The sequence below is a fragment of the Rhodnius prolixus genome, unplaced genomic scaffold (genome assembly GCF_049639745.1).
Source record: "Rhodnius prolixus isolate KJV_2025 unplaced genomic scaffold, Rpr scaffold_10, whole genome shotgun sequence".
Taxonomy (NCBI): Eukaryota; Metazoa; Arthropoda; class Insecta; order Hemiptera; family Reduviidae; genus Rhodnius; species Rhodnius prolixus.
Genome location: NW_027411615.1, coordinates 28,498,625 through 28,525,476, shown reverse-complemented (window position 1 = coordinate 28,525,476; position 26,852 = coordinate 28,498,625). Strand labels below are relative to the sequence as shown.

General features: G+C 36.3%; 1 long non-coding RNA gene across 1 annotated transcript; it reads left to right on the top strand.

Annotated features, from left to right (window-relative positions):
• The first annotated feature begins 1,885 nt into the window (after nt 1-1,885).
• LOC141456832 (uncharacterized) lies at nt 1,886-25,570 on the top strand. Its single transcript, XR_012460061.1, has 3 exons — nt 1,886-2,627; nt 2,737-3,089; nt 14,285-25,570. It is a non-coding gene; the product is annotated as an uncharacterized lncRNA (long non-coding RNA).
• Nucleotides 25,571-26,852: the final 1,282 nt, after the last annotated feature.

Here is a 26,852-nt window from a genome sequence, read left to right as displayed (position 1 = left end):
GATACATCACTACACTCCTGAGACCAAAGAACAATCTAAACAATGGGTTACCAAGGGGGAATCAGCGCCAAAAAAGGCGAAGACCGTTCCTTCGGCCGGAAAGATTATGGCGACTGTCTTTTGGGATTCGCAAGGAATAATCCTCATCGACTATCTGGAACAGGGTAAAACTATTACAGGTGCATATTATTCATCGTTTTTGGACCGTTTGAAAACCGAGCTGCAAGAAAAACGCCCACGATTGGCCCACAAAAAAGTCCTTTTCCATCACGACAACGCACCAGCTCACACCTCAGCAGTTGTGGTCGCAAAATTAATGGAAATAGGGTTACAACTCGTTTCACATCCTCCCTATTCTCCAGACTTGGCTCCCTCGGACTACTATTTGTTCCCCAATATGAAGAAATGGCTGGCGGGAAAAAGATTTTATTCAAACGAGGAGGTGATTGCAGAAACGAATGGCTATTTTTCAGACTTGGACAAATCCTATTATTCGGAAGGGATCAACAAACTAGAGCAGCGTTGGACGAAGTGTATAAGCCTAAAAGGAGACTATGTTGAAAAATAAAAAAGGTTTACCCCAAAAAATTAAGTAGTTTTTATTTTTGCACGGACTTTTCAAACGACCCTCGTATGCATTCCAAGTTAAGGGATTAGAGCGTTTGCGAAATAAAATATGAGGCCTAGTAATAAGCGAGGCTTAAGCTAGTTGTAAAATACGCTTTGTTCTCTACAATAGTTTGACGTATCTTACAACATCTTATACCTTATTTAAATTGTTTGTTTTGTACATTTTTTATCTAATAATTAAATTCTTGTATTGGTTCGCACTTTAATGGATTAATTGAAATTTAGTTGACTGACATTGTGTTAATTTAACCTCTCCTGCAAGACAATTTGAAAAGTATAAAAAGTGATTGATAAAAACTGCACGAAAAAGCGTTATGTTGAATAAGCAGCCAACCTTTAACAATTTAAATTGTCGAAAATCCAAATTCGGTGAAATTCAGTTGTCAGCGAAAGTGCCACTTCACTAGATAAATTTTGTGCTTTTGGCAATTTTCTGAACAAACTCCTAATTTTAACGGTAACATCCGCCACAAGTGGCCACCCAGTCCAATGTTCTAAATTTTGTTTTCTGTCCTCACGATCAATTCACTAAGCGAACAGTTAGGTTGATGAAGGCATAATGCAAGAAATGTAACGGCTGAATTTGTAAATTACAAGAGTGAATGATGACTGTAACTGATTCACAGTCTCTAATAATCATTGTAATTGATTGAAACCTTCCAGAAATTGGTAAAAATATTTGTAATAATTGATTACCTCCATTGTTGGGTAAGTGGATTAACCTCATCTTCAAGGTTTTTGGCGTCTCTTTGCGGTTGTCTCAGTCTAGCAACCGCTGCCAAACTGCCAGTCCCTAACACCCAATTACTCACAGGCCTGCAGAGATAGTTGATGTATGCCGCTAATTGGGTTCAGCGAACTCTAGCTTCAATATCACACTACATACTTCACTTAGAAAGGGAGAATCTACCAAGTCGCTTTGGATTTGCTTAAGTTACTTTGGGCTTAGTCTTCCCCCCTCCGATTCTCATTAATTATAATAATAGTCGTAATGACTTAATGTGGCTTTTAGAGTTCTGTGTGGCATAATAACGATAATTTAATGACTTGTGTTTTCTTTTACAGCTTACAGAACCTTGATGGTTGTTCTCGATTTTGTATCATTATTTTTAATATAATGAGTGAATTACAACTAAAAGTAACTTTTAAAAAAATGAATATGAACTCTCATTATAAACATCAACAGAAGCAAAAACATCCACAAGAAGTTGTATTTTAAGTCTTAATATCTAAGGTCCGTTCACTTAAGAGTGGGAGAGGTCATGTGTTTACATTAAGCGATGTGGGGGTGTGGTGAGCGATGTGAGTTTTGTGTTAGTTTACGTGATGATATCCTCTTGGTATACACTGTACGCGACATATTCGCATATGTGCCCGTACCCAAATGGAGACCAGGAGAGGAAGACATGGCTAAGAATCTACCAACCCTCTTGTCCACCCCCGCTAGCTAACCAGCACACTGGAACTTTGAGCACTACCAAAGATGTGGAGAGGATGGAAGCACTCCTTTTGCACCAGTGACAAACTTTCGTGCTTAAACTTCTTCGCTAAGCCTTTAGACTCTGGCTGATAAGAACTTTTCTGCAACATGCTTACGGAGAAAAGTTGCTCACACACAAACCTACTTAACTACGTGCTTTCTCACTTAAAATTACAAGCTTAAATGCATAACGTTACTTTATTGCTACAGCTATTGTGTTTTTTATTTTTATTATACTTTACTTTTTTTCAGAGCACTTACTCACTTAATTATAACGCTGTTTGAGTTGTTGTTTACTGGTGATTTTAAATTTAATCTCATAATTATGTATATGCACAAATTTTTATATTTAATTAACTTTTTTCGATTTATATTTTTATTGCCTAAACATCGGTAAATTGCTTCTGTTATGTTAATAGGCATACGTGATGAAGGCAGTAAGAAATGGTCTCCATAACTTACCGCAATGAAGTGAACACGTCACAAAGTTGTAGAAGGACTTAGCCAACAATTGAAGGTGACAAAAGTTAACATTAAGCCTTTACAACTCAGAATAAGGTGATACCAGATCGAATATTCTATACTCACCCTTCTTCATTTTGCAATTAATTTACAATTGTCAACAGTCAAAATAGAAGTGAACACAAATATATCGTAGACAAACTTTACTGTGATAGTTGAATACCCTGCGGACTGCTTTCCCTAACATCAGGCGAGTTAGTTTTGTAGTAAATTATCTTTTGTTGGTCACTTTTGCTTCTGATGACTTTTGTTTCCAGCGATGATGGCAGTTGACAATGAGGATATCTTGGGATTTGGCATGAGCGGTAAAGCTGGAATGGAATTTCCTGAAACGTTAGTTCGCAGACGTATTAAGAGGCAACAGTTCACCTCAAACAGGATTTTGGTTTTGAAAAACAGGTTACGACAGGAATTGGAAAGCTTGGATGAACCACAGAGTTCAGCTCCATAAATCAAGGTAAAGTCGTATAAAATCATAAATTATATCATAAGCTGTTTATATCAAGTCTTTCGCCTTGTTGTAATCGTTAATATCAGAGTATAGTCTTAGTAAATGTTATCGTAAATAGAGATTTCTTATATTTTAAGTCTCATGCGGATATCCCAGGTGTCTTACATTGACCACGTGAAATGCAATCACACAAAATGCAATCGATAAAAAAAATCACTTATTCGAACCCAGGGAACCGTAATAATAATAATAATAATAATAAACGCTTTATTCATTTTACACTTTTTTGTATACATTATTTACAGTTTGAATTAAAGCAGAATAAGGCATGGCTATTAGCCGTCTGCCAGGAGTTTGGTATTATTCCAGTTCTACAAATTTAGAAATATTTGTAAATTATGCTTTCTTTATTAAGAGTGTTTAGTAAGATTATTTATTATTAAAGATTAGGGATCATAATTAAATTGTTCAATTAGAAATGCTCGGTAACGCCAGGCTTCAAGAGTGTATCTATGAATACTCCGCCAACCGTACTGTCCATTCAGGTGGTTAATAACCTCCCTCCGACTGATGGAGACCTTTCCTAGCCATCTGACACGGAACTCTCTCAGAACAGGACAAGTTCCCACAAAATGGACCGTATCTTCTAAATCTCCAGTGTTGCAGAGCGCACAAATACACCCTCTCTCAGATCTACTGACACTATAGTTCAGCGATAGCAACTCCCCTCTCAATTTCATTACAGTACTTATTAAATTTAGCGAGTGACCATCGCTGACTTAATGATTTGCACCAAGATCTACTTTTAGGTCTTTATACAATGCGTGAAATCTGGCGTTCAATATTCTGGTGTCCAGCATTCTCTTAAAATCTACATAAATTGATGCAATTAAATTTTCAAAAGTACTATCCTCTAATCCAGTACTATCAAACAATTGTAAATTATATTTATTACACAACTGAATATATTCTTTATACCAGAACAATTTTATTTGAATAATAATTGAAGCTAACATATTTGGAAGGCGAGATTGTGGCATAGATAACACTTTGGTGATATAATTATAGTGCAATCTAAATGTATATAAATATAGAGGGTGTACATTAGTTTCATTATATAAAACATAGTGCGGCGTACATTGAGGAAGTCTAAACAACTTCTTCAGGAAAAACTGATTGAGTTTCTCTACAGTTTGATGCTGCTGAAAACCCCACACTTGTGCTGCATAACACATTATTGCCCTCATTACTGCATTAAAAACATAAATTTAGGTTGTAAAGCAATATTCTGATTTTTAATTATATTGTTATATGTTATTAAAATAGCTGCTTTGGACGTACCTAACCTTTCTTGAAAGTGACGAGTTAGTGACAGTTGCGGAGTTAAGCCAACACCCAGTTATTTGTAATAATTTACCGTTTCTATTGGCTCATTGTTTATTTTCCAGGATTCTTTTTTGGACAATTTACCTCCATTCCTGAACACCATAATTTTAGATTTGTTCAGGTTTATCGTCAAATTCCATATCTCACAATATTTAGCCAATCTGTGAATCATAACTTGAAGGACATGTGGGTCCGTAGATAGCAAAACAATGTCGTCTGCGTAAAGTAAGCATCTCACGTTAATCCCGCCCACGATAAGTCCGCCGCCAATGAACTTGGGTAAATCGTTCAGAAACAGAGAAAATAAAATAGGAGAGAGGAGACATCCCTGTTTGAGACCAATTGTGGTTGGAAAACAATGGGTTACTCCGTTTTTCGTCCATACCGCTGACTCACTATTTAGATATAAATTCTGTAATACATTTATAAATTTATAAGAAACGCCAAGTGTAAAGAGTTTGTAGTACAGTGCTTGTCTGTCTGGGGAATCAAAAGCGGATTTAAAGTCCACAAAGAACGGATAAACCTTTTTTCTTTTATGGGCAGTTACAATTTTAACAATATTCATTAAATTAAATATATTATCCACTGCTGAATACCCTTTACGAAATCCAGCTTGGAATTCGTTTAGGATATTATTTTCATTAACCCAGCATTCTAGACGCAGCAATAACAAACCTGAGAATATCTTTGCGATGGAGTCAAGGAACGAAATACCCCGGTAATTATTAACCAGGTAATTAAGATCTCCTTTTTTACGAAGTGGATAGATGATCGATTTACTAAAACTAGGCGGAATCTTGGCACTATTATAAATGAAGTTGTAAAATTCTAGTAAATGCTCTTGATAGTTTAAATTAACGTTTTTGTAAAATTCAAACGGGACACCATCGAAACCCGGAGCTTTTCCATTTTTACACTTATTTATTACCGCTTGTAGTTCAGAGAGTTCGATAGACTTATCTAAGGAATCAATTTGTACAAAATGAGGGGCATATGATATACGTTCTGGAGCGACCTCGGAGTTGAGTAATTCACTGAAATGTTTCACCCATTCGTTAGATGCGATAGCAGGACTTGCTAGAAAGTTGAGTTTTTTAAATAATTTTACAGTATTCCAGAAATCCTTACCATCTCTCACTGAATTTAGGTTTACTATCAGATCACCATGAAACTTTAGTTTTTTTATTCCAGGGAACCGTAAACTTGAATATTTCCAGTTTCAAACCTCTCTTGAAACGATTTAAGGCCATACAGCCTGTATTATAACAGTTTTGAAACCACATTGTAAATATATTTGGATTTTTAGTAGATTTACATTGCTTATAAAAATGCATTTTTTTAGCGTATACTGAAGGTGTTTGTTCCTAACACTAAATACTTTCATTTATTATGATAAAGATACGAGACTTGCAACGATTATATAAATATTACCGCCGGAAGTTTATATATATATATATTAAGCGAGTGAGAGAGAGAAAGAGAGAGGAGGAGAGTTGATGCTGCTGCCGACATCAATTTGCATTAATATTGCATTAACTGTTAGGGCGGCCATTAAAAAGTAACTCACATTTATAACAATTATTTTAAAATAAACCAAAAGGGAAAAACTTTCAGGTTAATTAATGAATGAGTTAGCAATAGAACAGACCGTTCCCCATCAATGATGTAATCTCGACCATAATTGGCCAAGTATGACGTATTTGTTGTGCACTTTATGCAAAAACAGAATTCTCACAGTCAGGAATTTTTTTTTTTTTTTTTTGGAGCATCAACAGCTGAGGTTATTAGCGCCCGGAGCTTTTTCCAGTGCACTGCCGGCCTCCGGACAGTGTTCTCTCGTTACAGACAACACTGTCCATCACCGGACAGTGAGGTGTAAGAAGCTCCTAGGAAGAGAAAATCTAAGGGTCAGCTGCTGGATTCGAACCCGGGACCTCCGCGTGGGAGTCCAGTATGCTAACCTCATAGCTAATCCCTTCCCTTTTTTTTTTGTTAATTAATGAATGAATATCTCTAAGATATAACACATCAATCTTAGGCTCTTAACTTTGTGTTTATTATTAATAATAAATTTCTTTTGAAAGTTCATGTCGAGCCAACTATAATTATGGTAACTGCAAAGTAATTGTTTCAGCCTCATTGTGGAGAAGTTCAATATGTCTCTCCACTCATATCCCTGCACATCTTGCAACTTTAACTTTCAAGCCTTTGAAAGATAAAGACATGAATAAACATTACCTTCGAGTAAAACTCTTGCGATGTTGTGAAGTAGATTGAATTATTCCACAAGAGTGAATTTACTTCGTTTAAACATTCAATTTGTCGTCGTTACGTACTGATTGCGTGCATATAGAGGGCTGTAGCTGTTTTTGCTTTCAAATACATAAATAAACAAATTATTAAAATGAAAGAAGTTGATTAGATTAAATCAAATTTAATATTTATCCAAACAAGACGAAAATGTTCTCGAGGAATTTATTTCTAATTAAAAAATAAAAATAATTAATTAAAGAAATAAACTTTCTTTAAGCCGAAAGATAGGATGTGTTTGTAAAAAATACACTTAGGATACAACGACATCTATGGTTAGCTAGGTTGTCGCGGCATCACAGCCAATCCCTATTTTTAAAGTACAGTTGACTGTTAGACAAAGACAGATGGAATCCTTTTGGCAAAGTTTCAAAAGTCCACTATCCTCTCTTTTGGCTATATCCATTTACTTCAGATTCCAGTCTTATATGTCAAATTCTTGAAGATCAACTGTTTACCCAATTCTTGGAGAAAGAAAGACCTGGATATTGAATACGCAAGGTGTGCAGAGGGTGAGCCTTGCTACTCAACTGATTCCTGTGGTCCTAGAGGCTCAAAAAAAAAAGGCGTTTAAAACTTCGTTTAGTTCAGTTCTTTTTTCATTCGGCTAAATTCGTTCTTGGGTAACTGTACTGCAAATTTATCTTGTCTTGGCGCAAAATTCCTGACGGTCTAAATTTAGCCACTCCTTAAAGGAATTCCAAAATTGGTATGTCCTAGTTTTTTGCATTAATAATAATAAATTCCCCAAATAATAAATGGATTAACACCATTAAATGGCAACATATTTTGGGCCATTAAATAATTTATTTCAGAAGCCATTTTGATTAACTCCGTGCTCTAATGTAAATCGTTGCAGTAATTCAACTCAAATTTTGTAGCGGGCGCTGAATCATAGCGGTAATTATTTGAATTTATATTAAAAACGGAATTAAAAAAAAAAAAAAATGCACATTATTTCATCTCATTTCTCCACCTTGTTTTATTTAATGGAGTTATTCGAGTTGTGCACTTATGCCGATGATGCGGCAATTCGCTCTCCTCATAAAGAGCCGGTCCTTGCCTATCGCTCCCTTCAAACCCATTTAGAATCTCTTGAGCCTTGGTTAAAGAAACGGAGAATTCAGATAAATGAAAACAAATGTAATTACATTACATTCTCCCTAAGGCGAACTATCCTTTCACCCGTTTACCTAAATTACACTCCTCTTCCCACAACAGATTGTGGTTAGTCCCTAGGACTCTTCATGGACAAACGCCTATCATGGGATCCACATACTAGACTCAAACGGAAAGAACTGAACAGACGATTCAAACTTCTCTCTAGACATCTCGACAAGCGATGTAAACTCTTACTACAGAATAAATGACTTATCTACACTATGATACTGAAACCTGACTGGACTTACGGAATGGAAGCTTCCAATATCTACAAAATCCAATCCTTCCAGTAAAAAAAACACTCCATCAAATCGCTAATGCTCCTTACTACGATATGTCTCTTACTCAACCTTGCACCGAGATTTCCTTGTTCCTTATGTTTCAGAAGCTATAATATCCCGTTAAAATTAAATTCCACACATCAATCATCTCACATCCTAATCCTCTAGTTTCCCAACTTACTGCATTACCAAAGAATTCCTCGAAGACGTTTGAAGCGCCTGTGGCTACGAGATCTTCTCAATGAAAAGCCAGTGTACAATAGTGAACTGTAAGGCGCCACGGTAGCCGAGCGGTTAGAGGCGAGACCTGCAAAGCTAATATGCATTGTGGTACTGGGTTCGATTCCCGGTCTTTAGGCCTTGGATTTTATTTAATGGTTAATAAAAGAAATTTACAGTAAAGTACGTTTGCTATTCGCCTCCGTCCACGACACTTAATTTGGTAGTTGGACGTTAAGCCCCGCCTGAAAAAATAGGCGATTACTTTTTTTTTTACTTTTACTAGTGAACTGTACCTCTTTGGGAGTTCCACCAATGGGTGAATTCTTCCCTCATGCTATTCATGTATTTATTCTATGTATCATGTTGTATCACCTTCACTTATTGCAGAAATATACTGCAATTTAGAAAATAAAGTAAAAAAAAGCGAGTTATGCAGTGAACGGCTGATATATAAATACATATATAAAAAACCTCTACCAAGTTCATTTCTTAACAAAGTCCTTAAATGTTATTAACCGCCGAAGTGTGAGTAATTAAGTTATTGACTTGATAAAAGACAGGAACTAATTTTGTTTTTAGAATAATATTTCTTTAAGTGGTAGAATCTTTTATGTGGTTCATCTCATAAAAATGTATTTCTTCTTCTAATAGAAAGAAGATGCCCTCGAAGAAATAAAAAATGTATTCAAGTAAGAAGAAACCACAAGAACCTGAAACAAAAATATGTAACTGGAAGAATGAATGGACAGGACGGGCGATAGGGAAGAGATTTCGGTTGGCGGAGAAGTTAAATGGAGGCAGCAGTGCCTAGGCCTCTGTATGACAAACACAAGCCATTCCAATCTGCATAAAGAACAATTGCCAATGCGCATATATTACTTAAACAACAGTGTTAGTGATGGTGGAGTGTGCGGTGGTCGAAGTGGGTTGCGATAAGGCCGGCGGTAGGAGGACAGAGCCAGCATCATGACCCAGTGGTCTCTCCTTTCTGTGTGTCTGTTTGTAAATGTACTTTGGTCCCCATTTTGTTATTCTCTCTCTCTAGACCGTGGTTAGCTGGTCTCTTGCTCACTCTGGAGAATGTCTCCACGATCTACTCTGCAGACTGAAAGGATGCCCTGCACCTCTAAGTGTGTTCACTTTACTCCCACTCGTGCAGTTGTTGTTGCTGTTGTTCTTTACACTACTGCCATCGATGGCAGTAGTGGTAATGCTGGAGAGATTTTGGAACAGCTTCCAGTCACAGCCTACTTGCAGTTTTCATTCCACACCCTACTTACTGAAACCGACAAAACAAAGATGAAAATTATGGATTCATACATATTCGTTTTACAAGAGTGTAGAATTTAAAATTATAATTGAGCCCTTACAGGCTTAATAAAGGAAGAGAACTAGCAGCACTAGAATCTCGCCTACATTCAAATTAATATATGCATACATAATACATATTTAAATTTTTTATTATGCACTCCTTAATTTTATTTCATTCGACATTTAATTACCTCGCAGGTATTGAATATTTAAATAGCAATCTGGCCAACATTTGAAAACAGAATATTTGCAACAATAATTATTAAATTCATGCCAAAGCGTTATTTTAAAATAAGTAATTATTCTTATGTTAAGAATATTTTTTTAAATCTTAAAACGACATTAGAGAAAAAGTAGGTTAACGATACCAAATCCCACATCATCATAACCTTTAACCTCAATATTTAAGAACCTCCTTTAACCTAACAAGATTTCATTCTTATCTTTAGTAAAGATGTAATGAGATTCCTATAACTAGGGTACTCTAATTCAACAGATCCTTAACCGGAAACCCATTCGACAAAAGCGACAGAAACTTACGAATGAAAAAAAATTAACTTAACACAGCCCTACTTGCCCTAAACTGAACTTACAGACTTGGAATCTATGGAACAGCTAAGGCGTTCCAATCTTAACCGTATCCACTTCGTTCAATCGAAAAATCATTAGAAATTCTTTACTATTTAACCTCTTGCGCTATTAATTAATTAGCAAAAATGTGTGCCCATCCCACTGGGAAAAAAGAAGCAAAATATGCTATCAATATAGCATTGATATCAATATAGCATCAACATAGCTTGTAACGGTGTTACGTTTTGTCCCATAACTTCAAGCGTTGATTTCTCTATTCCAGAAATTCTCGAGAAATGCCATACTTTATTATTATTTGGTTCATTTTTCTACACCCCAAACAGTTCCAACTTCTTCGTCTGAAATTCTAGAGTTATTCCGAAATGAACAAACAATATCGCTAGATTCACTACCCAGTCTCCTCATCCTCGCTTAACATTGCTCACTTTCTTTTTGAGAGTGGTCGAATAATATCCACTACCTTCACTATCATTATCCTTCTTCTTAACTAGTGAAGAAAGACAAAGTTCAGTGAGTGGGATTGGAATGCAGGGAAAAAAGGAGAGGAAAAACCTGAAGCTAGTGCAGAGAGTTACAGGAATATCTGTTTTATTCATTGTTATAGAAGGATCTGTAGGAGGCTATGTTGCGGCATAATGGATTAGGATGGCAGTCTAGGATGGAAAGGAGTTGGAGCAGACGATGTTGGATATAGGAGTGTACCAGGGGATAATGGACGCAGTCTCGTGAGTCAATTCTAGTGCATCGTGGAGAGTCTGTTGCGAGTCTGAGAAATTTGTTTTGCGTTGTCTGTAGTTTCTTGATGTTACAACTACAGGCTCCAAGCGGAGCAGGCGTACAGCTACATATTTATTTACTTAATTTATTTTATTTACTTTATATAAATAATAGTTCTTCGGAAAGTCTAGATGTTTCGAGTGGGTTAGATGTTTGGCTAGAAATAATTAAATAAAGTGGTTAAAGTTCACTGGTTAAATAAAGTGGTTGTTGTTTTTTTACTTTTTGCGCGTTTTTCCTATAAAATTAATTAAATAAATTGGGTGTAATTGTTTAACTTGACAAATAAAGTAAAAGATCCCTTTCTGTCACTTGTGGTTAAAAGTACCAGTCTTTCTCTTCACTTTTGATTAATTAACTATCACATCATTATAAGGTTGGGAAAAAAAAATATTTTTTTAACTTTATTTTTTACTCATTATTCAGCATTTTCTGGAAGGTGCTTACATCTACATAAATAAGGAGATTTTTTATTTATTATTAACTCTATATTCTCTCTGGAGTTTATTTTATTTTCACGGAGCAAGTCTTTGGAGCCTCTATTTTATATTTTCCCTTCTTTTTTTTAGCCAGTGATAAAGTGGCGGTGTACAAGTGTGGGACTAGTGCAAATCCCATGTAAATAATTGTGTTCCTGGACGTGGCTGTCGGGCCATGTGTTTCTGTCCTGGCCAATCAGAATGGCAGGTGGCCATTCTGCTGTGTGGGTGTGACAGGGAAGACTAGAAAGCCCACAAATCACAGAGTTAGTCTTCCTCATTCCTCTGCTATCCCAGATAATACTCTTTCTTCATTCTTACGCCGTCTTTATTCCTCTTGGTTTAAGCCCTACTTCGTGGCCATTTCCTTTCCCATAGTTCCCTTCAATGTCATTTCGCCTTTACTATCCGTCACTAGAAGACGTTACATTTACAATCTTTTTTCTTTTCTCTACTCAGTGAAACTGTGATGGGAAATATTGTAAAGAACTCTTTCAATAATATACTAGTATCTGGGCGAAGCTAGAACTTGAGAGAAGATAAGTTACACGAAGAAGATGGTATGAAGAACTGAACTGGTACTAGTATTGTGAAATATTGCCCAGCCTGCACTTTGTTGAAATCAGATATCTTACTTTTAGGAGGATCAGATAAGACCTCTATTGTCTTCGTCCATTTCTTTACCGACTTAACTATATTATATCTGGCAATAAAGACTACATAAAGACTAAAGTCTTTATACCAATTAGGTATCGTGGACGGGAGACGGAAGCGCATACTTTACAATAAACAATTTTTTCTAACAAATAAAAAGTAGCCCCTTACACAGGATTCGAACTGGGAATCACCTACTCGCAAAACCACGCTGATAACCACTAGACCAACATCCGTCCCTGGTATTCTGTGTATATCATTTTAAAGACATTCCCTTTTTCTTTATCTTACTAAAAGAGAAAGAAAAAACATTACCATTTGCTATACCGAGTACCAAACAGACGTTCAAAACTGATTCTGAACAATTTAAGTGATGATTTAGGATGTAATTTTGAAACCCAACTGGACTAAGGGACTCGTATAGTCAGCCAATATTTTAATATATACCGTTTTCAATCAGAAAGGTGACGCGCGTTAAATTAAAAAATAAAGTAAAGTAACAAGTTGCTGATGTTCAAAAACATGCAAAGCCTCTACCCCCCCAAAAAATCCATCTTTTTCTAGCCTAGTTTTGGTGCCGTGCATTTCCAAAGTAAATTATAATTTTACTAATATATAGGGATGAAGTTAAAAGTGGATACTGCACCAGCAAAACTAACTCTTCTTCTAAAAAAAAAATTTACGAATTAAAATTATTTAGGCGCCACGGTAGCCGAACGGTTAGAGGGCGAGACCTGCAAAGCTAAGATATATTGTGGTACTGGGTTCGATTCCCGGTCTAAACCCTTGGATTTTATTTAATGTTTAATATGAGAACTTCATAGTAAAGTATGTTTGCTAGTAAGTTTGGTGGTTGGACGTAAAACCCACCTGAAAAAATGGGCATAACTTTACTTTATAGCGTTTTTAATCTTTACTGTCTTAAGATTTTTCGCCAGATGACTACTGCTCTTTATTGTGCATCCTTACAACCATTAAAGACCTAAAAATATCATTGATCAAAGACATCATGACAGCTCGCTAAAAAAACAAAATTCATTCTCACCAATCTTGCCTTCAAAATCCAGTTACCCATAACTTCCCATCTTCATTCCCGCTTAAACAAAGCCATTTGACTTATGCGGCACTGGTTGTACGATTCCTTCAGCGACGGAGATCAATAAATAAATACTACATTTGGAAAATCACCTCCTGAACAATCAATCACTCCTGTATCGTCAGTCTTGGTCACACTGTTCACTTAATGCAGGAGATCTGCTCTTTTGGTTTTATGGTATTCAATCCTTGATATGATTTTTACCGGTAGAAAATATGGAAATATGCAAGCATTACGTGGTAAGTAAAATTCTATCAGAGTTAAGTCTACTTGTCAAGGTGTCATTTAATATAGCCTATTTTCTTTGCAATGTTACATGCAATGCTGCACCGAGAAAATCATGGCCTACAATGCACTTGAACGGACATTCTCATTCCTCGGCATGGTATTTTCAATGAGATATTGTCAATGAAAATATGTTCATTAACTTTAAATATGATATCGAACCAAAATGAGGATTCAATTAATGATAGAAGCGATTCGAGTAAGCTAGCAACTAGCGGTACGTTCTTTGCTCAAAGTGATACATATCACTCCGGTGAAGGACCTCTAGGTGTAAATAAGAGTGGTGGCTCCTCCAGGAGGAACTTCTCAGTACTGAGATGGAGAAAGTCTCTCTACTCTAATTAACCCTGAAGCTTACTTCAGTCTGAAATGTTTTCTTAAAGAGGCTTAGCCGAAGAAGCTGCGCCTGGGAACCTTATAGCACATGTAGATTCTATGGGAAACTCTACACGCAATGTGCGATGATACCGTTGTTCTAAAGATTTCTGTATGAGTGGGCCACGTCGCCATGACGTACTCTCCCTAAAACCTTTTCAGACTCTTAAAACTGCTCATAATCTCAATTTTGAGTGCTGTAGAGTTTCTGGTCTCACCCCACATCACTTATTTTATGTTTTATTATAATTTATTTATTTTTCTTTTCAGATTCTGTGATTGGCCTAAAGATTCTACAGAGCCATATTTTATCAAGCATGCAATAAGTTTGCACCATCACTTAAGCGCCTACAAAGTGAAGTTATATAGAAGACTTATAAGACGAATAAAGATTTTTATTGTCAATAAAGACTGACAATAAAGAAGATGCATCTTTAAGATGCTATGAAATCAGGGTAACATCACAACCTTGTTTATATCTAGAACAAAACGAAAAATGTTTATATTGAAGTATGTTGCCTATCCGCTTCCGTCCACTACTGATCGATAGTTTGATGGACCTGAAGCCTAGGCAAAAGATAAAGGTTAAGAAACATATCGATCCACAAAGTGGCCATATTTATCTATCCAGCTGTAAAGGCGTGGTTTTAATTGAGATTTCAGTTTTAACAAAAGGAGCACCTTTCAATTAAAGAGGAGTTGAAGATGAAATATAAAAAGAAGGTGTCGAAAGAAAAAGTTTAAAGTGGATGTTTCAAGTAGTCTAAGGAAAGACAAAGTTTTTTTCAAAAGATAACTGAGAAAGAAAAGTTAATTTACATTAAAACAAGAAAAGAAGATTTTTTTAGTAAAGAAAATTCGACAGCAATTTAGTGAGCAATTTTCTCTTTTATCTACACACCATCAAACCACATCTCAGAATAAAAATTGTGACTAATATAGTAGCGGTAAATTGCCACATTAGCCAAGCGGTTAGAGGCAAGGTTCGCAACACTAAGAAGTATTTTGTGGTGGTAGGTTCGATTCCCAGTCTGGGCCTTGTATTTTATTTAATGGTTTACAATAAATTATAATGTAAAGTATGTTGGCTAGCCGCCTCTGTCCTCGACGCCTAATTTGATGCTTGGACGTAAAAATATAGACTACTTTACTTTCAGTCAGTACTGCGAAGTTTAATCGTGATTATGCAATATTTATACCGTACACCCACCGACTGGAAAATATGCTGCCTAACCGACTGCCTTGCAAAAGGATTACTAGATTGTGTTGCTTGCTATCTATCTAAAAGCTTCTACTTTTGTGATGCAAATTTTTCAGTAATTGGAACTAAACTTTGAACCTAGAAATAAAATTGGATTCATGAAGAGGGCTTAAAATGTGTGAGAAATTTGAAAAAGGGAAAATTCTATATTAAATTTAGCCCAATACCGTTTGTAATCCATTTTACCGATTAGTTACTTAAGAATTTTACATGTAAAGTCAACAGTTATTCTTAAAATCAGTAATTTAAAATGTAATTTTAATAATTAAGTCAAGTAATTCAAATTAAGAACTGATGAAATATTAGTTCCAGTTGAATAATTTAAATTAGATTAGATTAAATTAGGGTGGCCTCAAGGCCTGCGCCACCGCGACCCCTATGGATCTATTGTGGCTCACCGGCTTTAGAGCTCACCCTCCAGACCCGTCCGTTTAATCAGACTCTTAATTCTGGAGAGTGGCTCCTGGGTAAAGCTCTCAGGCCTTGGTTTTTCCTCCCCGAGAAGTAACATCCTTAGCCATAAGAGCCCCTCACACTGACACAACACGTGCAGTGCCGTTTCCTCCTCTTCCTGACAGAACCTACAAAGGCTATCTTCTGCCAGGCCCATGCGATACATGTGCTTTCTGAGCCTGCAGTGGCCCGTTAATAGGCCTACAATTATCCTTATAGCCCCACGGCCTTGACGGATTAATTCTGCGGTCAGCCTCGGTGAATAGCCTCTGATGAACTCCTTCGCTTGTCTCAGCCCAGTGGTGGCAAGCCACCACTCCTGAGCCCTACTCTGCACCCATACATTGATGGCCGCAGACTTAACACATTTCGAAACCCCAAAGCAGGGCTCCGGGCCAACAAAGTGTCCCGCAGAGCCTTACCGGGCCAATAAATCTGCCACTTCGTTCCCCTTGTGTCCTGAATGACCAGGTACCCAAACTAGAAAGGCCTTATTCAGGTCACTAATTTCCTTCAGGGCACCCAGACAGTCCCAAACCAGCCTTGAGTTGACCCTGGTAGGAACTAATTGCCCGTAGAGCAGCCTGACTATCCGAGAAAATTACGACCTTAGAGTTAATAATTCCTCGCCCTTTAATCTCGGTAGCACAGAACCTAATTGCAGCTAGCTCAGCCTAAAAAACTAGGCTCAGCTAGTTTTCCTAGGCTAACCGAAAACCTACATTTCGGTTTCGCCCCGTACACTCCCGCCCTACGCCCTCCTCCATCTTGGAGCCATCTGTGTACCACATCGAATCTCCCACAACTGGGGGTCCACTTTTCCAAGCCTCCCGGTCCCCAATACAGACTTTGAACGGTTTGTTGAAGTATAATTTAAATTACAATGATCATATTTTACTCTGTATTTTTTATTTATTTTGCAACTGTAATAGATACAACAAGCAAAAAAAAAAAGAGGGTAAGGAAATGACGTAAATAAATGTGCACGCATATATATGCAGTTACATGCACGCAAGCGCACATGCTTGTGCAAGTTCGCCACGTTGGCAGAGCTTACGCTGCAACCATCCTAGGAGATCGCCGTTCTGTGTTGAGATGATCGCGTGGCCACCGCCGCTTCAGTCTGCGCTGTGGATTTGAAGGAAGTGTTGTAGTGGACATGTTGTGGATCAGAGAGTTGTAATGACTGTATAGATTTGAGTGGAGTTTTGTGTACCGAAATTAGGGCTATTTCAGAGACGAGAGGAATATTTAGATCAGAGTGTATAGTATGATTAGAGACGTAGAAGGGAGCGTTAACTATTGTTCTTAGAATATTAGATTGCAAGGTCTGAAGTCGGTTGATGTTCGATTTTTTGGCACTTCCGTAGAGATGTATTCCGTACGGACTTCCATATTGGGGCAAGTAGGGCGGTATATATCTTTCTTTTGTTTGTCAGTCAGTTTTGAACGTTTGTCGAGTAGTCTTTTCAACATTTTATATCTCAGATTAAGGTCATTTCGTTTGAGTCTCGTGTTGGGGTTCCATGTTAGTCGTTTTTTCAAGATCTAGTCCGAGATATCGTACTTGGTTAGTAATTGGTATAGAAGTGCTGTGGAAGGAGAGAGGAGGGAGAGTTTTCTTATTTAGAGTGAATACTCTGAATTTAAACTTTGAATTTATGAGTATCGTTTTGGTGTAATAGTATTACTAAAACAGAACATCCTAGATAAATTGCTTTTCATCTAAAAAATTTCTTTCCACTTGAGGATCCCTAACCAATATTTTCGGACACTTTCCCTCCTGAATGAGCCGGCATTAACCAAAGAGGAAAAAATGCTTATGGAATTCACAGAATAGTAATTGCAGCGATATAAACTTATTGCTGTCTACAAAAAGGGATCGATTAATAAATATTTTGTTGTAAGGGTTGTATTAAGAATAAAAAGGGTGCTACTTGGTGAAATAGAGTGATTGCTAAGCGATGTAGTTTTATCAAAAGGACAGAATGGCAAAGTTATGTCGAATGGTTTTGTAGTTATAGAAATTAAACAGATCAAAACTGTCTATTTAGACTATTATAGTGGATTGATGGAGCTTAGAACTGAAACACAAAACTTGCTTTAACTTTATATTTACACTTGTTTTGTACAACACTGAGCGAAAATGTTAACTGATAATGGAACTGGTTGGCATTCTCAGAAATACTTTTAGCACTAGTTCACTGGTTTAATACTTTATCGCCAGACTTGCGGTTTAATACTTGCGGTAATAATCAGAAGCCCTTCGATCACAATAACGGGGAGGTGTGTATTGATCTCTATGTCTTGGGCTTTCAGCTAGCTGCTCGAGTAAATTTGATGGTATAGATCTGCATTAACGTTCAGTATCGTTCAGCTGTAGGCTATAGCACGATAATTACGCAGGCTAACGCGTTTGTTAACACTTGAAGATGATTTACAAACGGAGAAGTACAAGAACATACAATTCCTCTACATTTACCATAAAGTTTTAATTAAGCTTTTTAGAGACAAAAATAGAAAATAAATTTATTATTCTGAGACAATTGTCCCCTAAGAATAAATACAGGTACAGTTAGAGGCCTTAATAGTTTGGCCTGTGATTGAACAGAAAATAAATAAATAAATAAAATAAGTACTTACAAAAAGTGAAAATGAAAATAACAATAGAAATTAAGGAAATAAATTAAAACAATTAAAGTTTCGGAGGAAGCTGGATAGAAGGGAGATAACTGAATAGACGGGATTTAAAGATTGATAGAGTAGGAGACAGATGATGGCAAGGAGTTCCAGAGAGAGGTAGCACGTGTAAGGAAGGATTTGTCAAAGGATGAGGTACGGTGGAACGAGCTCTAGTATTACGGGAATGGATCGAGGGTTTAAACTTAAGGAGTTGAAAAATAGAGGAAGGCCTTTGAGACTGGATGACTTGAAAAAGGAAAGAAGCCAAAAAATATTGGCGGCGATAGACAGGAAAAAGCCACTTCAACTCATCGTAGCAGTGCGAAATGCTCGATATTCGATATTTTTATGTTTTAATGCTGCCGCTAAATCTGGGCTCGACGAAACGTCAAACAAATTTGTCTATATTAAAGCAATTTCACACCAATTAGTTAATGGTTTAGTTAAATTCAGTTGCAGTATTTTATAAAAGTTCACTTATTGATCGAAGAAAAGACCTCATTGATTAATTAAACATTTCTTAAAATAAGACATTATTTCCAATGAGCTTTTCAATAAAATTGAATTATAAAATGGATAATATCAGTTATAATTCCTTTTGCGTGTAATAAAAGAGATGGACTCCCTGGTTGAAAACAAAGAGTAAAATGTCGAATAGATGGATTGTTAGAAGAAACTGAGCAAGTCCTTTATCACAGATTGACAAACTTTTCTCAACTTTTAGCTTTTACTTGAAATTGAAAACGAAGAAGTAACTTAACCCTTTCTTATTTGCTCTACTTAACTTTCATGTCAAAATAGATTTGTTTCTAACTAGCGTCAAGCTATACTTTTGTGTTTCCCATTTTGTTGTGATGTAACATAACCTCCAACCCCTCTCTAGCCTGTTCCTTACTTTTTTCCCTTAATATTTCCTCTATTACTTTGCCTGTTGTGCTAGTTTTTTTTCCGAGCGATTCTTTGACAACTTTATCTTCAAGTTTACTTATTTTGGTTAATACTATACTGTAAAGTCTAAATCGATATTTGACTTCAATATTTAGGAATCAATGTTTACTTCATTGACTACAATAAGTGTAGTGTTAAAGGATTTGTTTGTTAGAACGTGTTTCTGAGTTTGGCATTGACATTTACGATAAGATATTGACAAAGTTCTCTGATTAGCAAATGACATTGATTAATTTCGTTTAAACTATCGCGTGTTAATTACTCTCAGAAAAAATGCTTAAAACATTTTGTCCAGACTAATTGACTATTGAGGAGTTCTCGGAGAATTGCATCCGTAACGTTTTTCTCGAACATGCCACTCGAAAGTAATGTAGAAATTTACTACCTCTATATAATCTTTTATGGTATAATCAACAATGGAGCCACTTCTCTCATCTCCTCTTGTGCTAAGCTAGCTAAGGTGCTTTACTCCCACAAAGACGCAGCTTTTTTTTTTAAATCATTTTCTCATTCCAAGGCCAAGTTTCTGAACTGTGATAACCGTTTCTTTATTGCTACAAACATGTAAGGACAGACTGAGATTTCTACCGCTCCAATTCCATGAAGAATACAATATAGAAGTTCATTTCCCGTTTTCAACCAAAGAAAGTTATTCCCAACGCTCTGGGTAAATTCAGGGGACTCAAGGACTGATTCTTTAGCTGAAAGAATGTTGTTCCAGGTCGCTGATAAAACCTCGTCTTGTCACAAATATTGAGATCGTAGCTGAGAGTAGAACAGCAGTTCCGAGATTCGGAAGCTCAAAAATAAATCAAGGATTAATCATTTGCTACAATTCTTTATTAAAAGAAATTATTTAGCCGCAAATACGAAATGAAATAATGGATACCGAAGTTTTTAAAGTTATCTTCTAGACATGATGAACTAATTTCTATTTTTTCAAATTGAATAGCTATTTCTTTATTTTTTTAATTATCTCGGAAAGTGATTTTTAGAATTATGGGGCACCTGGAGGTTACAATTGAAATGATGCAATACTGGTACTTCTGCTGGCGTTCCACGCCCTGTAATAAATAATACAGTTACATTATATTTCTGTATGAACATCAAAGATTGAAGAAAATCGACACAGTCTTGAAGCGGAAGGGAGGCTCAATATTAAGAATATGGACACTTTTTTTTTTTGCAAGATTTTCTTAATCTGGTTTAGTTCAAATCTCAAAATAAACTATAAAACTTAATAAAATAACAGTAACATAAACTACAGAAATGTGTACTTAATTTAGAAAAGAACATGATTTAACACTTGCCTAGAGTTACGAATGAATAATATTTTACTAGAATTGGAATAGAAAATTATTTATCTCTTGTAAAATTCAAGATGAAATGGTTTTATTATGCGGTTTTGGGGAAACCTTATTTCTGGATTCCCAAAGTCCCACACCTATTTAGGAAAACATTAAAAAAAAGGAGAGAGAGACGATGAAAAGAGGGAATTATACTTCAGTTGAAATCCGTTTAAAAGTAACTTGATGCATACCATTATAACTGACTGTTCTTCTTAAAGCTGGGAATGGCCACCCTGCAGCCGAAGAAGGGTATGGCTGGGATTCTGTCGAAAGTACAAGAGATTTATACGAGTTTGTATAAAGTTTAAGAATTCGTTCTCTAGGATTACGCAATGTTTCTATAGAAAGTTACATTGGGCCAGCTTTGTCCTCTCTTTTCTTTAACATTAAGTATAACCAGAATTATTGTTATCTGCGGTAAGAGTCTGTTTAATTCATACTGTGTAAAACAGGGATTTTCGGAATGAAGTGGTGGTGAAGGAAAGTGAAAAAAATGGTAAGAATTACAATAATAACCACTTCCGGAAAAACTCGTTGCCCAAGAAAACATTTCACTGTAAATAAAACAAATAACCACTGTCTTACAAAAGAACTTACAAAAAACCAAGGCGCCACGGTAGCCGAGCGGGTTAAGAGGTGATACCTGCAAAGCTAATATGCATTGTGGTACTGGGTTCGATTCCCGGTCTTAGGCCTTGGATTTTATTTAATGGTTAAATGAGAAATAGTAAAGTAAGTTTGCTAGTCGCCTCCGTCCACGACACCTAGTAAATGGTAGTTGGACGTTAAGCCCCGCCTGAAAAAATAGGCGATTACTTTACTTTAGTTTTACAAAAAAACATGGAATTTTACGTGTCGTAAATGGTTGATTTTCAAAAAATAAAATAAAAAATATGTATGTAAAAGATAAAAAAAAGGATTGCCGTCTAAGATAGGAGTTGATCTCTGGGACGAAACAGTAATGTATTACTGTGTAATACTGTGTATTCGGTTTAACCGGGATTTCAGTTTTCCGGGGTGGGTATAGCCGGAGTTCAGCCCGGTTGTACTGTATTTATAAACTTGAAATCGCCTGGATGAGTTGTTGGAATTGGAGATTGCAATCATTTACAGGTGAATTAAAAAATCAGAAAAATCGTTTTTTCCTTGGTTTTTGAAACGTAGCAGAGTTAAATCGAAGTCATAATAAACTTGTTTTCTCCCCGAGACTAAGGCTACTGCAATAAGCCTAGAGTTGTAACAGTTTTACGAGACTATTGGTTAAATAGTAAACAGTATTTATGGTAATCTTTTTTTCTTTCTCTTCTAACAAATGTGCGCTTAACAAATAAAAATTATGAAAAGTAACAATAAAAAGTGAAATAATGGAATATATTTGTTGCTAAAAAGAAATGTTTAGTAAATAGGTTCGACTGGCGTTAAAATTCTGTAGTTAGATAGTGTAGTATAGGATTTAAGGCAATAAATTATTTCATGGAATGCCTATTATTTCGATTACAATGCGAAGATTGTAATTAATGTGCGACGCTGAGATAACTGAAGGAAGAGAAGCGTTTGAACCGAAAGGTCCGGTTTGAGCGGGGGTTGGCGTATAATGGTGTTCTTGCAAAGCACGCTGGTATAGTATATATATTGTTTTTATTATTTTTATTTTCTCAGGGAATAAGAGGAAGGTTTTTTGATTATACGAAGCCTAGGAAATCCCTTCCTTTTACTGGGTGGAAGTAGCCAAGGGGAAATGGCAGGGGAAGGGCAAAAAGCAGTACAGAATGGCTGTTGTTCTCTCGGGTAAGTACTGGGTGTACTGGCCGCCCGCCACACAGCGCTCAATAGAATGAAGGCACACAAGGTATGAGCACTGGTCTTTCTTTTCATCCTATGGACTATAAGAGTTTTGATTTATTGAACCCTAACCTAAACACGGGACCTCACAGAAAATGCTCCTTGAGTGGAGCGGTTAACGGGCTAGCCTTCGCATAAAACACTGGGAGCGACATGTAATGGAAATAAAACTGGCAATTCTCCTTTTCTCTTTCCCAAAACTCACATTTCATTCCCTATCCCAGAATGGGGATGCTCTACCTTTTTTTTTTTAATAACGCTACCGACCTTTCTCCTAATACAACCTACTTATATCCCTCCTTTTGGGTTTTATTATTGTTATTATTATTACAATATTTATATTTGCTTTATTGTCACCCCGCTAGCATTACTTAAAATTATATTTAGTAGACGCTAGTTTTTACATAATAATTTACAAAGTAAAGTAATTGCCTATTTTTTTTGGCAAGCCTTAACGTTCAATTAATGATTTACAAATTACAGAAATCTATCAAAAGTTTTCGCGTTTTGGACTTTTTTATTTTAATAATGATTAAACACCGACTTCAGACCTTACAATCAAAAATTCTAAGAACAATACGCTCCCTTCTACGTCTCCAATCATACTATACACTCTGATCTAAATATTCCTCTTGTCTCTGAAATAGCCCGAATCTCGTTACACAAAACTCCACTCAAATCTACACAATCGTTACAACCCTCTGATCCACAACATGTCTACCACAACACTTCCTTCAAATCTACTTCGCAGACTAAAGCGGCGTTGGCCACGCGATCATCTCAACATATAACGCCGACCTCCTAGGATGGTTGCCGCTTTAGCTTGTCAATCTTCCATCACTGGGATGGTCGTCGTTCACTCCACTCACGCCTCTTAGCGTACTTGCATGTGCGCGTATATGTATAGGCTTATACATGCGTGCATGTGTATTTGTGCTATCCTTATCATTCATCTATTTTGCTTATTGTACTGCATACAGTTGCAAAATAAATAAAAAAAATGATTAAAAAAATAAGTTATCACTAACTTTTGTACATATTTGGATGAATATGATGAATTTAAGTGGAATATAATTAGGAATATTTATATATGTATAGTGCACATGTATTTTGCAATAAAACGGAAACTGTGAAACGGAAGTTAGGCGATGTGTTTTGTAATGAACACAGCTGGTAGCAACCTTTTGTAAAGGTGAAGAGGGACAACTGAAGCGGAATATTTTCCACATTTCAGTTAAGTTTAAGCTACAAATAGTTGGATTTAACAAGCAGTTTAACGCTTTAGAATAAATGAACACAAACATATGGTTTAATCCATCAAACTTTTTTTTGTAACTGTTGTGTACCTGATTATTGTTATATTAATTATTATTATTAAATAGATAACTGCCGATTTACCAACTCATCCGACTACAATTACTTTCACATTCGCCGACGACACTGCTATTCTTTCTCCTCATCTGGATTCTGTAATAGCATGCCGTGCACTCCAATCACACCTAAATCTTCTCGAGCCTTGGCTGCAAAACTGGAGAATCAAAGTGAATGAATTGAAATCTAAATACATAGTATTCACCTTAAACAAGAAAACTCTCCCTCCTCTCTCCTTCCACAGCACTTCTATACCAATTACTAACCAAGTACGATATCTCGGACTACATCTTGACCTACACACGAGACTCAAACGAATTGACCTTAATCTGAGTCATAAAATGTTGAAAAGACTACTCGACAGACGATCAAAACTGGCACTGACAAACAAACGAACACTATATACCGCTCTACTTGCCCCAATATGGACGTACGGAATACAACTCTACGGAAGTGCCAAAAAAATCGAACATCAACCGACATTAATCCTTACAATCTAAAATTCTAAGAACAATAGTTAACGCTCCCTTCATACTATACACTCTGATCTAAATATTCCTCTCGTCTCTGGAAATAGCCCAATCTCGAAACACAAAACTCTACTACAAATCTACGCAGTCATTACCACTGATCCGCAACATGTCTACTACAAAAATTCCTTCAAATCCACATCGCAGACTGAAGCTCAACACACAACGCCGACCTCCTAGGATTGTCGCTGCGTAAGCTTGTCAGCGTGGCGAACTAACAGCTTCCATCACTGGATGGTCGTCGTTCATTCCATTCATGTCTGTGGATGCACATGCGTAATAATGCATATCAAAGTAAACTTATTTATTCTCATAAGCAGAATATTTAAAAATTTCTTGGATATTATGTCCTAGAGCCTAGATTAACTCAATATTTGGAAAATTCCTAACAATAATATTGTTGGTATCGTACAATTTTCAATTCAACTTTTTTGATGAGGCCGCAAAAAGTTTCTTTGAATCTTTTAAATTGTTATAGCAAACAACATGAGTGTAATACAGAATGTTAATTACTGTTCGTCAATTTGAGTGTGTGTTGTGTAACAAACAAATTCTGTATTGTTTGCGTTTTATGTGACAAATAGGAATACAAAAAAAAAGAAAAGAAAAATAAATAAAACAAAAGCCAGTGTTTATCTTTTATGTACACTGTTATAAATAAACAAGTGCCTTTGCAATTGTTGGGAATAGATTCTTCTTTAATGCTCTTCAATTGTCCTGTTCAAATTCTAAATAAATTATGAAAAAAACATAAATGTGTAAACAAAGATTCCCTTTTTTCCAAGGCTAATTTAACATGGTGGTCTCTCGTTTTACATTGTTATATTAATGGAAAAATCATAAATGTAGCAATTTAAGAGAAGCCTTTAAAGTCAAAGGTCATTTTTAATTGGTTGTAAAAATTTTATAGGAGTTAATTTACTCGGTTAGTAACACGTTTTAAAACTTAAATATTTTCAGCTACATTGGAGTTATTAGCTAATGGCTTTTGTTTGGACTTTAGGTATCTAGATGTTCAAATTGATAATTCAGTTGAGATTATTGCAGCCTTCTCCCAAAGACTTATGGGTAGATTTATCATGTGTTATTTCTATGTATATTGTTTGTTAATAAAGTTATTTTGCACTTAAAATTACTCTTAATTATAAAGTTTAATGTTTAAAATAAATAATTAATATACCAGTACATTTCCTTAATAAAAACTGGAATTAAAAAATACAATTTCGGTTAGTGTGAAAATGAATTTCCTTTTTGAACAAAAAGTATTAAAAATATTTTAATTAAAAACATAAAATTTTTAAATTTAAAAGTCAAAAGTCCATTTACAACTCTATTCTCAGAACTACTTACTACCCTATACTCTGGAAATTTTCTACAGTTCGAATGATACCTAAGCCCAACAAACCGACCCAACTACCTTCTTCTTATCGACCGATAAGCCTGCTGCCTCTCTTGGGCAAAATATTCGAGAGTCTTCTGTTACCACGCCTCCACGAAATTATAGAATCTCTTGAAATTATACCGGACCATCAGTTTGGGTTCAGAAAATGCCACTAGACGATCCAGCAGGCCCATCGTGTTGTAGACACCATCGCTACTTCACTCGAGCGAAAACAATACTGCGCTGGAGTATTCCTCGATGTATCGCAAGCCTTCGACGCACGAAGGTCTTCTGTGGAAACTAAAGCGCATTCTTCCTAGCACTTATTACCTCATAATCAGCTCTTATCTCTCTGACAGATTCTTTCAAGTTCTTCAAGGCACTACTCACTCTTCCATCTATCCTGTCCTTGCTGGTGTACCACAGGGAAGTGTCTCAGCTCCTCTTCTTTACACAATCTACACTGCCGACTTACCTTCTAACCTTAATACCTCTATTTACACCTTCGCTGACGACACTGCCATTCTCTCCACACACTCTGACCCTATCCCCGCAGTACGCTCACTACAGTCCCACCTTCACTCAATAGAACCTTGGTTAAAAACTGGCGAATAAAAATTAACCCAACTAAGTCTAAATACATAGTCTTCACACTCAAACGTCAAACTCCACCACCTGTCTTCTTACATCATACACCTATCCCACAGCCGACCATGTGCGGTACCTTGGAATGTACTTAGACAAGAGACTTACCTGGAACCCCCATACGAGACTTAAACGTACCGAACTAAACAAACGATACAAACTTCTAGCCAGACTACTCGACAAACGCTCAAAACTCTCACTACAGAACAAACGACGACTCTATACAGCTCTTCTCACACCAATATGGACTTACGGACTCGAACTTTACGGAACAGCTAAAAAATCCAACATCAATAGATTGCAAACTCTCCAATCTAAAATACTCCGCCGCATAGTAGACGCTCCATTCTATGTTAGCAACCACACAATTCATACA